This window comes from Chiroxiphia lanceolata, chromosome 6, assembly GCF_009829145.1.
Source record: "Chiroxiphia lanceolata isolate bChiLan1 chromosome 6, bChiLan1.pri, whole genome shotgun sequence".
Taxonomy (NCBI): domain Eukaryota; kingdom Metazoa; phylum Chordata; class Aves; order Passeriformes; family Pipridae; genus Chiroxiphia; species Chiroxiphia lanceolata.
Window position 1 is genome coordinate 45,774,458 of NC_045642.1, and position 13,465 is coordinate 45,787,922.

Consider the following 13,465-nt stretch of genomic DNA (forward strand, 5'->3'; position numbering starts at 1 on the left):
ATGTCAGAAAGAATACCCCTAATTCCATGGAAAATTTAAGGTTGAAGGGCAATGTTTTCTTACAAGAGAACATTCTTCCTCCAGGTGGAAAAAGACTTTTGAGGAACTTGAACACTCTTTCACTGCTGGCACTAATGATATTGCAACAGAACTTCACTAACAGCTTTGCCAGTAGAAGATCAACCATGGATTTTTGTGTTATTCAGCTTTATAATTCTAAAACAGGACCAAGAAAATATATGTTAATTCCCATGATTCTATATAATATGAATTAGATAGACTAGTCACTTCTAGTGTAACACAGTTCTAGCAGTGAACAGCTACATTCATTTCTTTGCCAAAAAAAAAAAAAAGAAAGAAAAAGAAGATAAGAGGCAGCTATAAAATAGTAATTAATAAGAACTGTTTCACAATTATTTAATAATATAGTGTGTGACCTTAAATATACTGTTGAGGAAGACTGCAGGGGAAGGGGGAAGCAAGGTGCAAGTGGGACTTGCTATGAAAGGAAGCAGTTTACTTACAAATGTTAGATGCAGCTTCTGTGAAAAACATTTTCTGTACATGATTATAACATCACAAAGGGACCTTTGACTAATAGACCAACAGAACCAGGAAGGAGCAGTTCGTTGTGAAGTCTCTAAGTCAGAGAGCATTAGTAGGAGGAGGTGAAGAATTGCCATTATGTATAGCCAGAGTGGACTGGCTCTATAGGTAAGTAAAAGTAACTGAAAACTGCCAGTCAAGTTAGTGAGTTGGTATCTTAAATTTATTTTATACGGACAATATTTTTGGTAATGCAAATTTGGGGTTTATTTTGCTTTCTATTTTCATTTCTGCATAGTGTTTATTTTTGGTTTCATTACTACCTTGTTAACCTCTCTAAGAAAAGTGTTTCAGTAGTTTATGTGGGAAAATAAAATTAGAGCAAAGACCAATAAGTTCATTTTACCATGATATAAACATAAAAGTTAAAGTAAAATAAAAGCTCTTTCAAACAGATCTTCCAAGTCCTCTAATTTATTGTGTGTAACCTATGCTGCCACACAAAGTGCCACTTTCATGCAAAGTAAATGGTGGGAAATATTAAAATAAGTACTGCTAATAAAAAACCTACCCAATTTTGTGACGCATGATCCTTGCAAAAGTATGAATCAAACCATTACTGAACAACTGAGAATCCCTTCTGTTTTACTATTAATAAGGGAGAATATACAATCGTTCTTCCATCTGTATTGGTTTCTCTTAGAAATAGAGGAGAGAGAAAAATAAGGCAAAATGGTGGCATTGTGGGGACTTCTCAACTAGTGCGAGATTTATGAAGGTTTCCCCATATTTCAATCTGCCATGCTTCTCTTCACTTGGTTTGTCTAGCTGAAAAACATTACGACTTGAGGGAAATTTGCATATATAGCTTGAATAATCTGAATAATTTATGGATCTAGGCAACAAGGTGCCTGAACACAAAGTGCCTGAACCATAAAATCTAGCTGTATCTAAACGAAATGTAGCTATGTGTTAGAGACTGGAGGATCTACATTTGCATTATAATGTCACAAATATATCTGTAGAGTATATTGTGAATGGTTGTCTTAATCCAAGGTTAAATGAAGTACATCAATCTATTTTTTCAAGGAAAAATATTATTTTCAACAAATGCTTTTTGTTTCCTTTCCCACAAGTATCTGAATCTTATGCAAAGTTTTGTTTTAGGTTTAAGTATCCAACATTCAAAAAACATTTTTTGACAAAATCTGAAACATTTCTCTTGACAGTGTCAAAATTATTTTTCTTAATACCTGTTAGGAATCCTTTCCTAGTAGTTCAACTGGATTTAAATTATTAAACATAGAACTAGAGACAATTTGGCAATACATAATCTAAAAAATATTTAGTCCACTGCAACTGTTGTCTATATCATCTAGAATGAATCTGCACCTGAGAATGCCCATTTTAGTCTATTAGTTTAGACAAAGCACTTCACTTCTAAATAGTTGAAGGTGAATAACATAGATCTCATATGAGAAAGTCATGTGTCACAATTAAAAATAATACAAGACAGATGATCATAACATTTTTCATAAATCCTCAGACATCAAGAAGACACACAATAAGTGTGGAAACTATGTATTGTCAGTGGCTGTATTTCTCTCGTCAAAAGGGAATAATCTTCAATTTAGAAGTATCCAGTATGATTAAACACATGGAGTGTACACTGAGACTTTAATGGACTTCTGAGAATATCTTTCTTACAGAGTTCAATTAGAAAAAAACAACTGTGAAAGAAATCTACACAAGTCTGCATTTACTGCAAGGACAAAAAGAATAAGGAGTTCTAATCTGTGTATTAAATGTGATGGCAAGCTTTTGTGTCATAGTGAAGTGACTACAAGAGTACTAGTGAATTATTATTCCTCCTACTGCTCTTATGAAATTTTTTCTAAATTATGAACAAGACACATTTCAATTTTCAGAAAAAATAAGATAAGGAACTCTATGCATTTACCTGGAGCTGTCCTCACCAGAGCAGGGAAAAAACTAATACTTCCCCACGGTACACTCACTTATAAGGGCCAGGTATGTGAAACATAACATATGATCAATTTGGGTTTATAAACTTTTCAGTATTTATTTCAACCTGTCAAATCATATTCATGTCAAATACTAGCTGTCCTGAATCCATTTGAGATGGTACTTGCAAAAGAGAAATAAATAAATTGTGAAGGATGTAGGATTTCATCTTGCTTAAATCAGATAGTCTGATAAAATGTGTGAAATGAAGGAGTAATAAAAAAAATCTGGTTTTCTTCCTGAAACTGTTTTAAACTGCATAGAAGCCTTTTCTTTAGAGCTCAAGACACAAACAAAAGAGTTGTTTCTCCAAGCAAAGCGAATACCTTCAGCTGTTCAAATGAGCTTCCCTCTTTTACTGAACCTCTAATCTTGGGGATTTGGGTAGATGGACATTAAGAGAACTTTAATGCAAATACCAGGGCATGCAGATCTGCACAGATTAGCTGACTTGGATGTGCCTCTGGTGTTCACATGTCCACATGCAACTGGGTGACTAATTAGCCAATTGTATGCACAAGAGCTCCACCAAAATTGTGGCCATTAGCACGGTTAGTCTGCCATATGTTATTAGTTTTAGAAAACATGTTATGACCAAAATCCAAAGTCACCAAAGAAAAGAAGTGGATTCACTGACTTCTAAAACTCCACTGTCCTCAGTGCAGCTGTGACAGCTTATCCCAGTGGCCAAATTATTTCATATGCAAGAGTAAAATTCAGCTCAAATACTGAATGTATTAATGTCATCATAACAAATGAAGTGTTATGTTATTGTTTACTTATTGCACAACATCTGAAAAATTTTCAGCTTTCCTTATCCTGAATCATTTGGAAATGTCACTGTAGAATAGGTAACTTTCTTTATGTTGCTGGTGTAAAGTCAGTCCAGATGGTGTCAACTAGTTTGTTTGTTAGTTTGTAGGAAATAAATGGATGCCTCAGCTGCTGATCCCAGCTGCTAGCTAGCTGGTGCTCACATCACATGAACAGTGCACAAGAAAACCAAAAAGCATAAGTAGCACCTCATTGGAAGTCCTGGCGCAGACAACAAAGGCTGCAAGTGAAAGGGACATATTTGGAGTAATAAGACACAGTCAGCTTACCCCTTCCTGTGCTTCCTGAAATGAAATTTGTTCCTAACTATTGCAACAACATTCCAGGACTGTGAGAGCACAGTAACCACAGCCCATACACCCAATCTGGATTTGGTGAGCAGTGGCACATTTCAGCAGAGTGTTCCTGTTCCAACTCCTGCCATAAGTAATTTCCTTCCATAAAACCATCAAAATGAGAGCAGAGACTATTTGTCTCTCCCCCTTTCAGTCTCAGATAAGCAAACATCTTTAATGTTTGAAAACAGTTTATTAAATGCTGTTACCTACACAGCTTAATAAACACATTGAGAGCTTTTCCCTGAGGAGGCTGGGAATTAAAGCACACCTGGTCTTTCCTCAGCCTCCTCAGCATTCTTATAACAAGAGAGATTAACAAGTCAACATTTCTTAAGCAGCAGAATCCTGTTTGCCCTGTGTTTAATCAATGGATCCAATTCTAAATCTTTTGTTGCATCTTTTCCCCTCTGTGGTTCAGCAAACCTCCTACAATGATTTGAATTTTCAACATTCCAGTTTTGAATGCTTTTTATTTTTGTCTTTTCATTGTAGAAATGAACACTCTTACTACTACATGTTATTGCAAATGAGAAGCACATGTTATTTTTTAAGCTCTTAAGATAAACAGAGGGAACTTACCAAATCTGCTGATCAAAACATATAGAGGGAAAAGATCTTGTGACTCAGACTTACTTTGTTTTTTTTTTGTTTTGTAGAAACACCCTGCATGGCACGTTCAGCAAAAAGGGATCATCATTCAGAAGGATTTTTAGAAAATTTTAAAAAATGACAAAAGCATTTATCATGTAATCACTGAAAAACTTAAAATGCAAAGAGGAAAAATTTCAGATGAGAAGATTTTTCATAAAATAAAATGTGTGCTGAAATAGGCAGCTTTAATCAGTACAGAGGTGATGCCTGAAAGCTAAGAATTGACTAACAGTTTAAGTGAAATATCATGAAGAAGATACCACAAAGACAATTTGCAAATATTGAGAAGACCAAGAAAATAGCTTGTAGTGCTTATTTCTACTACTGTTAACATTTCATAGAACAAATTTCTGTAATGCCCATCTATTCTAAAAGGAAGGAAGATAGAAATAAAGAGGCAATATATGTATGCATGGTCATACACAAGTGTACATGCTACATAGATAACTGTGAATAAAGATATAGATTAGTTTATACTGCAAGTGAAATATATATATGAAGCTTTTTCTACTGTTTCAAATATAATTTTGAGTGCAGATTTGTTGAGAGTGCTTTTATATTTTTTTCCTGTGAATTTAAGAAATATTTTTCTCTGTTTAAAATCTTGTCTTTCTGGAGCCAAATTAAGTTTTCTGTTTTCTTTTTTTGTTTGTTTTTTTTCATCCTCTCTAACTCAGTACACTGCACAGCCTTGTGGAAGAAATTTCAGGATACCATGGACAACTACTGTGTTAGCAAGACACTGGTAATACCACACACCATCTTGTCACATGTCTAAATAATGCTGTCACTCAACTGTCTTGCTGCATAGAAAAGATAAATGATTGAGTAAAAGTCTTCTGGTAAAGTCTTACCTTGACAACATGGGAAAGACATTAATGTAAAAAGAGAATATTATCACTGAATTGGCTGGTGTTCTGGTGTCACCAGCCTCGCCGCTCTTTCTATTCGTCCTTAGACAAAGTTGTGGTAAAGCCAAAAATTCTTTCTGAGTTCAGTATTTCCTTATGACAGAGTATTATGAAGTCTTTGGTTCTCATTTTGGTTGAAGTGAATGGAAAACACAAAGAAAATGGATGGCAGTTTATCTCCTATGGGTGTCTGCATGCAAAGAAGAATCAAATGTGACTTAGAAGTGTAATGAGTCCACAATTCTTCTTGTGCAAAGATTTCTAAAATCCTAAAGAAAGGAGCATAGCATCCAGTTTGTCATTTTCTTTGGAAAAAAAGAAAAAACACTGAAAATTAAAAAAAAAAATAAATTCAAATTAGAATGACAGTTTTGAAAAAATTATGTTCACTCCTACATTTTTCTTCTACAGCACTGTAGAAGATCAATGGCTTCTTTTGAACTCTTCCTCATGGAAACAAGTCCTTGGCCTAGCTTTTACCTCTCTTCCAAATATATATTTAAGATGTACACCTTCTGTAAATTACTCGGGTTACTTTACTACTGTTGTCTTGAATGTTAGCTTCTGATGTGTCTCTGTGAGCTTGAATTTCCAAGAAAAGCTGAGGAATACAAAGGGAAAGTTTAGCTTGTATTTTATTTGGTACAGTAGATTCAAGCTGATTTTAGTGGATATTTGATAGGTTTTCCACAACTGAAATAGTCCTATCAGCAATTTCCATATGATCACACAGACATTGTGGAATTCCTCCAGCATGCAGATGTCCAGCTGAAAGTTGATGGTAGGAGGACTAACCTTAAATAGACCTATACTGATTTTGTTCCTATATGATTCTAAAAAATATGAGCCCTTTTTATACTGTTCCTGTTCCTTAGATGACTTCTTCAGTGTCCAGACCTCAAACCCTTACCTTGGAATTTTTCAATACCCAAATAAAACATTTAGAAAGCAATCAGTTAAGGAGATATACAGTACACACCTACCTTCTCACCATCTAGCAGCATTGAAAAAGCTATAGAAGAGTTGTCTATTTACTTTGCTGTAAATCATGGTGCAGAATAAAAATGAAAAAGTAAAAATAGCTTTCTTGTAAATATTTGACAACAGTCAAGATAAAACATATACCTAATGTATACATGGCTACGATCAAAATGTACATCTGCTTAGAACTGAGGCTCTTTCCAAGAGTATATCCAGTCTCACTTAATTCTTTCCTATAGCTTTTGTTTGCTAGGTCCTGTACAAAGGAAGTAATTGGCCCCAGAAATCCTCTCTAATTAGAGACCAAAAGAAAAAGTTTGCTGTGGAAACAAAGTACAAATAATGAGGGGATTTGTCTAAGATGCCAGAGTCTATTAATATCAGACTGAGATATAGAACACCAATATTTTATTTTAAATTTAGCAGGTGCTAGATGACAGTTTCTCTGACAGGTGTATAATATGCACATATTAATCACTAGCAGTTGAATGTCCAGATCAAAAATTATTTATGGCACATTTTTAAAGGTCAGTAGAGATCTTTATTTATATAAGTACAAAAAAAAAAAAAAAAAAAGATTGAGTTAGATTCTCTGAAATTAAAAATCCTTAGGTCAAGAATTTTTCCCATGTAGATTCTTGCTACTAAACTGTAAGTTATGGTTTTAATGTAGTTCTGACCCTAAGACCCATTTTAAATTATCTAATCTTTCAAAATTTTACTGCTTCAAATAGTATGAATTTGACCATAAATAGAAAATCAGACGTAAATCTAAGACTATAGAAAAAAATCCCAGGAACACAAGTTTTGCAGGTTTTTTTCAATATGTTATTTTCCCTTTGCAGAGCAGAAGTTCTGGAATATATAAAATTAACAGAGGCAGGAGATAATAACAAAATCTTCCCTTCCTCTTCTCCTACAAGCTGATTTCTCCCACAAAGAAATGCACCAGTCATACAAATGATTATTTGTTATTTAAAAGGCAAGATATTTTTCTGCCATCCAGATAAAAACCAAGTATGTATATCAGCAGAAAATATGAGTCGGATAAGGACAGGATGAGTAATCCAAACTGGCTAGGTAATTGATACTGTAACTGAGAACAAGGGAAATTGTGCTTTCAACCTCACTGATTTCAGCTGACACTACAAAAATTTCTCTAACATTAAGAGAAAATTTGCTGTGGACCTAAGCAACAACCTATGTGTGCTTGTATAGTTTTTTTCCTATAATATTTTACTGCCCATTTAAAAAAACATTAACGTGAGCAAAAGTTTCTGAAAGGAAGGTCTTCTCTCATAGTAATTGTTTTATGTTCTATCATATGTGTACTTGAAAACAAAAGGAGAAAGTACCTCACTCCACCTATCTACTTCCCCTTAAAACTGCAAAATCCCCAGAACAGAATAGTGCTAATTGGCATGTGAGAAATGGAAAAAGCCCACAAAAATCTGAAATGTTCTTCCTTATTTTTTCAGAAAATAATTGTAGTTGTTCTATGGCTTTGCAGAAGATGTAGCATTCCCAGATACAACTAACAATCCTAAACCATTATTGTTAGTACAACCTCATTAGTCCCTAGTTTCTGCGCCAAATAGATCAGACTAGGTTAAGTTATGAAAGAATTTGAGAGATCCAAAACCCAGTGGTGTTGAACGACCCCATTACAGAATTTATACTTAGCAAAGGTCTTCCTGTGTTCTCTTATCAATATTGGCCCTTCCAAACCTTCTTTTGTTCTCATAGCTCTATGGATTATGTTTTATAAATTATGACAGGCTACCAATAGAAAATCAGTCAGCCAGGAAGGGCATCACCTCTTCTGACTACACCATTCAGATTACTTTGGCAGCTCCATTATCGTCTCAATCTAATCCCACCTAAGAAAGAAAACTTTGGTTTTGCATTTTCCCTGTCTCTGCCTTGGTAATATTTCAAATTTATGCTTGACATGTTAATTGAAATAAGTTAGTAGGGTCTCTGGATGATCACACGGAGGATACTATACATCAAAAACTAACATCATGTGCCTCACTCTATGATTTTATGTCATTATTATTACTATTATTACTGTTATTATTAAGGCAACGAGAAATAAAAAGTGCCGATCTCTATGTATTTGTGCTTGAGGAGCTGGAGAGATGCTGAGGGATATCAGTCAAACCATGACTATATTCTTCAGTATAAGCAGTCTGAAATTTGAGGAAATAAAACAAGGGAAGGAAGAAAAATAACAAAAGCCAGATGAATCAAGTGAAAGTTGGCAACGGTTCATAGTATCAAGTTTTAACTTTTTATTATTATTATTTATTTCTTTTTTCTTGACAGGATGAACTGATAGAGGTGGAAGGAATTTAAACATCCAAACTACCATGTGTTTGTCTCCCCATTGAAGAGCTCATAACAAAATTCTTCAAAACTGCTGCAAATGACAGGAAATGGGGGCAGCTGGGGGAATGGTAGAGGCTGAGAGAAAACCTAAACCTGAGAAAAGCTCAGTTTTGAACCTTGTCGGCATGTTCCAGGTCTCAAGACTGAGATGTTAGGGAGAGTGATGCTGTTACTACATGCAAGAAATTATCTCAGGCAACTTGAGTAACCGTTGCTTTTATCTTTTATGGCTAAGCTTCTTGAGCCATGTTTAATATCCTTTAACTGCTCATTTGTTATTATTATGACTCTCTTTTTTTTAATCCCCAGAGAGAGTTTAAAGTTCATTAGTAAACTTTTTGCCCTTCTATTCTCTTCACTCAATTGCAGAGTTGTCTTTCTTAAAAATATTAAGGCTTTAGTAATTTTTGTTGCTATTTTTTCTCTTATTTTTAAATTTTTGCATTATCTCTCCACACTTTCTGTTCATAAGTGGTTTTAGGAAATGTGATTATGACAGCAAGGGATATGACCAAAAAGAAAAGTGTATAGGAGATACAAAAGGAAGATATTAACAACATGAGCCATGAGTGAATTCTGCATGCTTGAAAATTACTAGATATTTAACTGGGTATTTCTATGGTACTTCTTATTCTTAGATAGATAGATAGATAGATAGATAGATAGATAGATAGATAGATACACACATATGGATAGTCCTACTGAGTCTAGTATATGGTCATATTAGAGGACTGGTCAATGAATTTAAATATATATGAAGGAAGCAACATATTATTCAAACAGCCACTGAAATGCAGTCACCTTCAAAACAGAATGGCAGAAACACACACAGCTTAAATAACTTCAGAAAACTGGGAAGAGAAAAGGGAATTTGGAAGTTTATTTCCCAATTAATTTAATCAGTTCAGATTTGTCAATTCTTATAGTCCTTCTGCTTCCTTAATAAATATTTTTGTGTTTTCCTGATTTCTTTCTTTGCTTTTATTCATTATCTCTTTATCGCAAGATGAAAATTTCTTTTAAGTTATTAATGGGAGGACCTGAGCCTCAATAGCCTGCTGATTAGATGACAAGTACTATAGAATGTGATAATTGAAACAATGCTGTAAGTAAAAAAAAAAAAACATAATGGCCAAAATATGGATGAAGGCTCAAACAAAGCCAAATAGAAGTCCTGCAGTGGAAAAACTTCAATCTTTGTTTTATTTTTTTTTTTAACAGAATAATTTATTTACCATTTTTCCCTTCCCGTCTCTGTATTATCTGGACTTGAATAAAAAAATCGAAAATCTTCAGTGGCAACTAACAAATCCTACTTAAGCAAATATTCATAATGGTAAGACGTCAAACTAATATATGACTGGTTTCACTAGAACTTTATTTTCTGTTTGAATAACAGTATGTAATTTTCCTGCCATCCATTTGGGCAGCTATTTCATCAGATTAAAAATTCTCAGCTATGATCTGTCATTTACTTTCCCTGACATCTAATGCCATTGCATTTCTTTTTTTCTGTAGTAGAACTAATGGCCGAGAGTATAGTTCTGATTGCAGGAGATTATTTATACGATGTCCATTGAAAATCTGTCAATACAATATGCTGTTCTAAGTGCTTTCTGAAAAGATGCTTGAACTTTCTCATTATTTTTTTCAGAATCAGTTTTGACCCTGCTCACTGGAGAACAACAGGATGGCAACTACGAAGGAAATATCTAAATACAATCTTTCTGGTGTTCTTAATCTGGGCTGACATAGTTCTACAGGAAGCAGAATAAGCCCCTTGCTAGACCTTTGGAAAGTACACAATAGAAACAGAGTTATAAAGAAAAAAAACACAAGCTTCTATTAAAAACTTAATCATAGCCAATGACATCTTTGGCAAAGATTAAAGATGATTTCACCTATTTCATAAACACTAAAAAAGCATCATCTTACTAGACAAGACTGTTTCCAGACAAAAAATACATCATATAATCGTAAATAATATGCAAAGTATCACTTAGCTAAGGATATTTGCATATTTTCTCATTAAAGAATGAGAGAAACAAATTTTATAGACATTTTTACAGTTGTCATTATTGATCTACTTTCAGTTCACTTACATTATGCTTAATGATTGAAAACGTCTGCAATCCAACCTTTACTAGCTAATCTGCATGAGCTATATGATTCACATGGTGGTTGGGGTTTTTTTGCATGTCTGACTAAATAATTGCTTATCCCTTCTAAAGGGACATTTGTATGTTTTAATTAAATGTTATTTTCATCAATATTCACACAAGAAATGCTAAAACTCATTTTCTTCATAATTAAAATAGCTAAAAATTGTTCTCAGTAAAGTCTGTGCAAACTAAATGGAAAAAGTTAGGAAACATAACAGCAATAAATTCTATTTTGAATCATATACATAAGAAAATTTTGAAAATATCAGTCTTCTATGTGTTTATTAGAACATGTATACAGCAATGACTTGAAACATCACTGAAATGATAGAAAAACACAAAATATTACTTTCTTGAAAGAATAATTCATTCAAAATAACAAAATAAGACTATCAATTAATCCATAAACCTAAAAACACCCACTTCAGTTGATTTCAAAATATTTTTCAAGTGCATACTGCATTTGAAGATGTCACAATAATATTTGAGAATATTCTCCTAATGGGAAAAAGTTGTTAAATTCCTTCACTACACAACTACTGAAATTAGGGATAGTTACATTGAGGAACTGTTGTGAAACTGTCTTATTGATGTCAATGTAGCAGTGAGAAAAGATTAGGTGGACAAAGTGGTCCTAATCACCTTTTGAGCAACTAAATCCATATTTAGATAGAAGCAATGCTTTCAATCTCCCACTTAATGTAAAATACCCTTATAAGGTTCCTTACTAGGAGTCTACATTTCTAATTATTACTATACTTAAATTACCTAAGTCTTGATAAGCCTAAGCAATTTAGCACCAGACTTACAAGGCATTTTGGAAAAGACTTTTTCAATAAAGATATATTTAGGTTTACTGAGTACTTCCAGGAACCTTAGCTTTGAAGACATTTATGGCAGGCAGTCTCTCATTGATTCAAAAATCCCAGAGAGAAAGAATTTTTTTGCAGCCAGTAGTCAAGCACACAGAACATTGAACCAGATATAAGAAAGACTGATACTCAAGACTCACATGTTCTATTGAATATATCTCTCATCTCTCAGAGCTGTGAGCAGATTCCCTGACTATTATCTATCCTGAAGCATAATTCTCTCCGTTCCCCTTCTAAAAGATTTCTTTCTTCTCCCTCCTCCCCTTTTTTTTGTTCAGTACTCAATGAATAACAGAAAGGCAGAGGGAGAAAGAAAGACTTGGTAGTCTGGGAGCTGGATCAGTCAGTGGAGCTCTCGTTTCCAACTCCTGCTTCACCTCCAAAGAATCTGACTTTAACTGTTAAGAAGCAACCTCAGTTAATGTTGGTAATTGATCCAGGGTGCAACGAGTTATAGTTCTGACAAGCAAAGTTGATCTAATTTCCTCTCAGCTTTGCAATTTCCTCCCTTTTCTTATCCCATTTTCTCTTGGTTATCACAATGACAAGGCAATTCCATGGGATGTTAAAGTCTGGAAATGCAATTGACTCAAATGGCTTCAATGTGAAACTAATGTAGCCTTTCAGTGCCATGGGATCTGGAAGGAAGTAGTCATCCTCTATGCAATCCTCTTCCCTAGCTGTTTAAGACCAGTTATCTCATTTTCAAAACTTTACTTTTGCTTTCTATGTGAGGGCAGGAATTAACTCAATTTCATCACACTTTTTGTATCATTACTATAATATTCTCATACAAAAACATTGTGAAACTGAAGGACCTTGACTACAGAAGCATTTAACAATATATATTCACATGTGGTAGAAACTGTTGTATATTCAGCTGACAATTTCAAGCAATTCATTGGATGATGATTTGAATCTGCCCTCAATGCACACTGAATTCTTTGTTCTCAGGAAGAAATTATACCCTAAGAAAGTTCATTTTAGTGGGAATTGCATGTGGCATACAGCAATGCTGCAAATCCTTTGAGAATGTCCCTATTGCTTCGGTATACACATATTTGCTTTATATGAGGTCACTGTGGGATACATCCTTATTCTTCCCCACAGCAAAGTTCATGCAGTACAGTGATGCTTTTGCTTATGAGCACACAGCAGAGGTATTTTGATGGCCAGTGAGATACATTCATTAGAATCAGTTGTTCAAATTGTCGTTGGCTCCTGAAAAACTATTAAAGCCTGCCTCCTCCAAATTTCACTTCAGTGACTGCTTTCCTTTTCATTCAAAGATCAGTTGGCCCAATGAACAACTTCTCTGGTAATTTATTCAAGTCAGAGCCTAAAATTCATATCACAGTTACCAATGTTATGATTCATAGTCTAACTCCATAAGATTTTTTATCAATGCTGTCTTTCAAATATCCTCAGGTGGTTTTATAGGGATCAGAAAATCCTTGACTGAGAATGCTTCACCCTCTGGAGGAATGCAGAAATACACATAGCAAGACATGACTTATTTACACCTTGGAAAAGAGAGAATTCCCATCTTAAATCAACTTTCTACCCAAGACTGGCCTCTTGCTTTACCTTATCTATGCTATCTTTGATTTGAACTCTGGTAAGAATGTAGAGGAACTGCCATTCTTATATTAGTCATTAAAGATAAAAATTAAAAAAAAAACCAACAAACATAAAACACAAAAAAACCAATCAAACAAACAAAACTCCCAAACAAATAAACAAAAGAAAAAACC

The 13,465-nt window shown here is 34.1% G+C and overlaps 1 long non-coding RNA gene across 1 annotated transcript; it reads left to right on the forward strand.

Annotated features, from left to right (window-relative positions):
- Positions 1 to 648: 648 nt before the first annotated feature.
- LOC116788972 lies at positions 649 to 4,642 on the forward strand. Its single transcript, XR_004357819.1, has 3 exons — positions 649 to 714; positions 3,487 to 3,779; positions 4,400 to 4,642. It is a non-coding gene; the product is annotated as an uncharacterized LOC116788972 (long non-coding RNA).
- Positions 4,643 to 13,465: the final 8,823 nt, after the last annotated feature.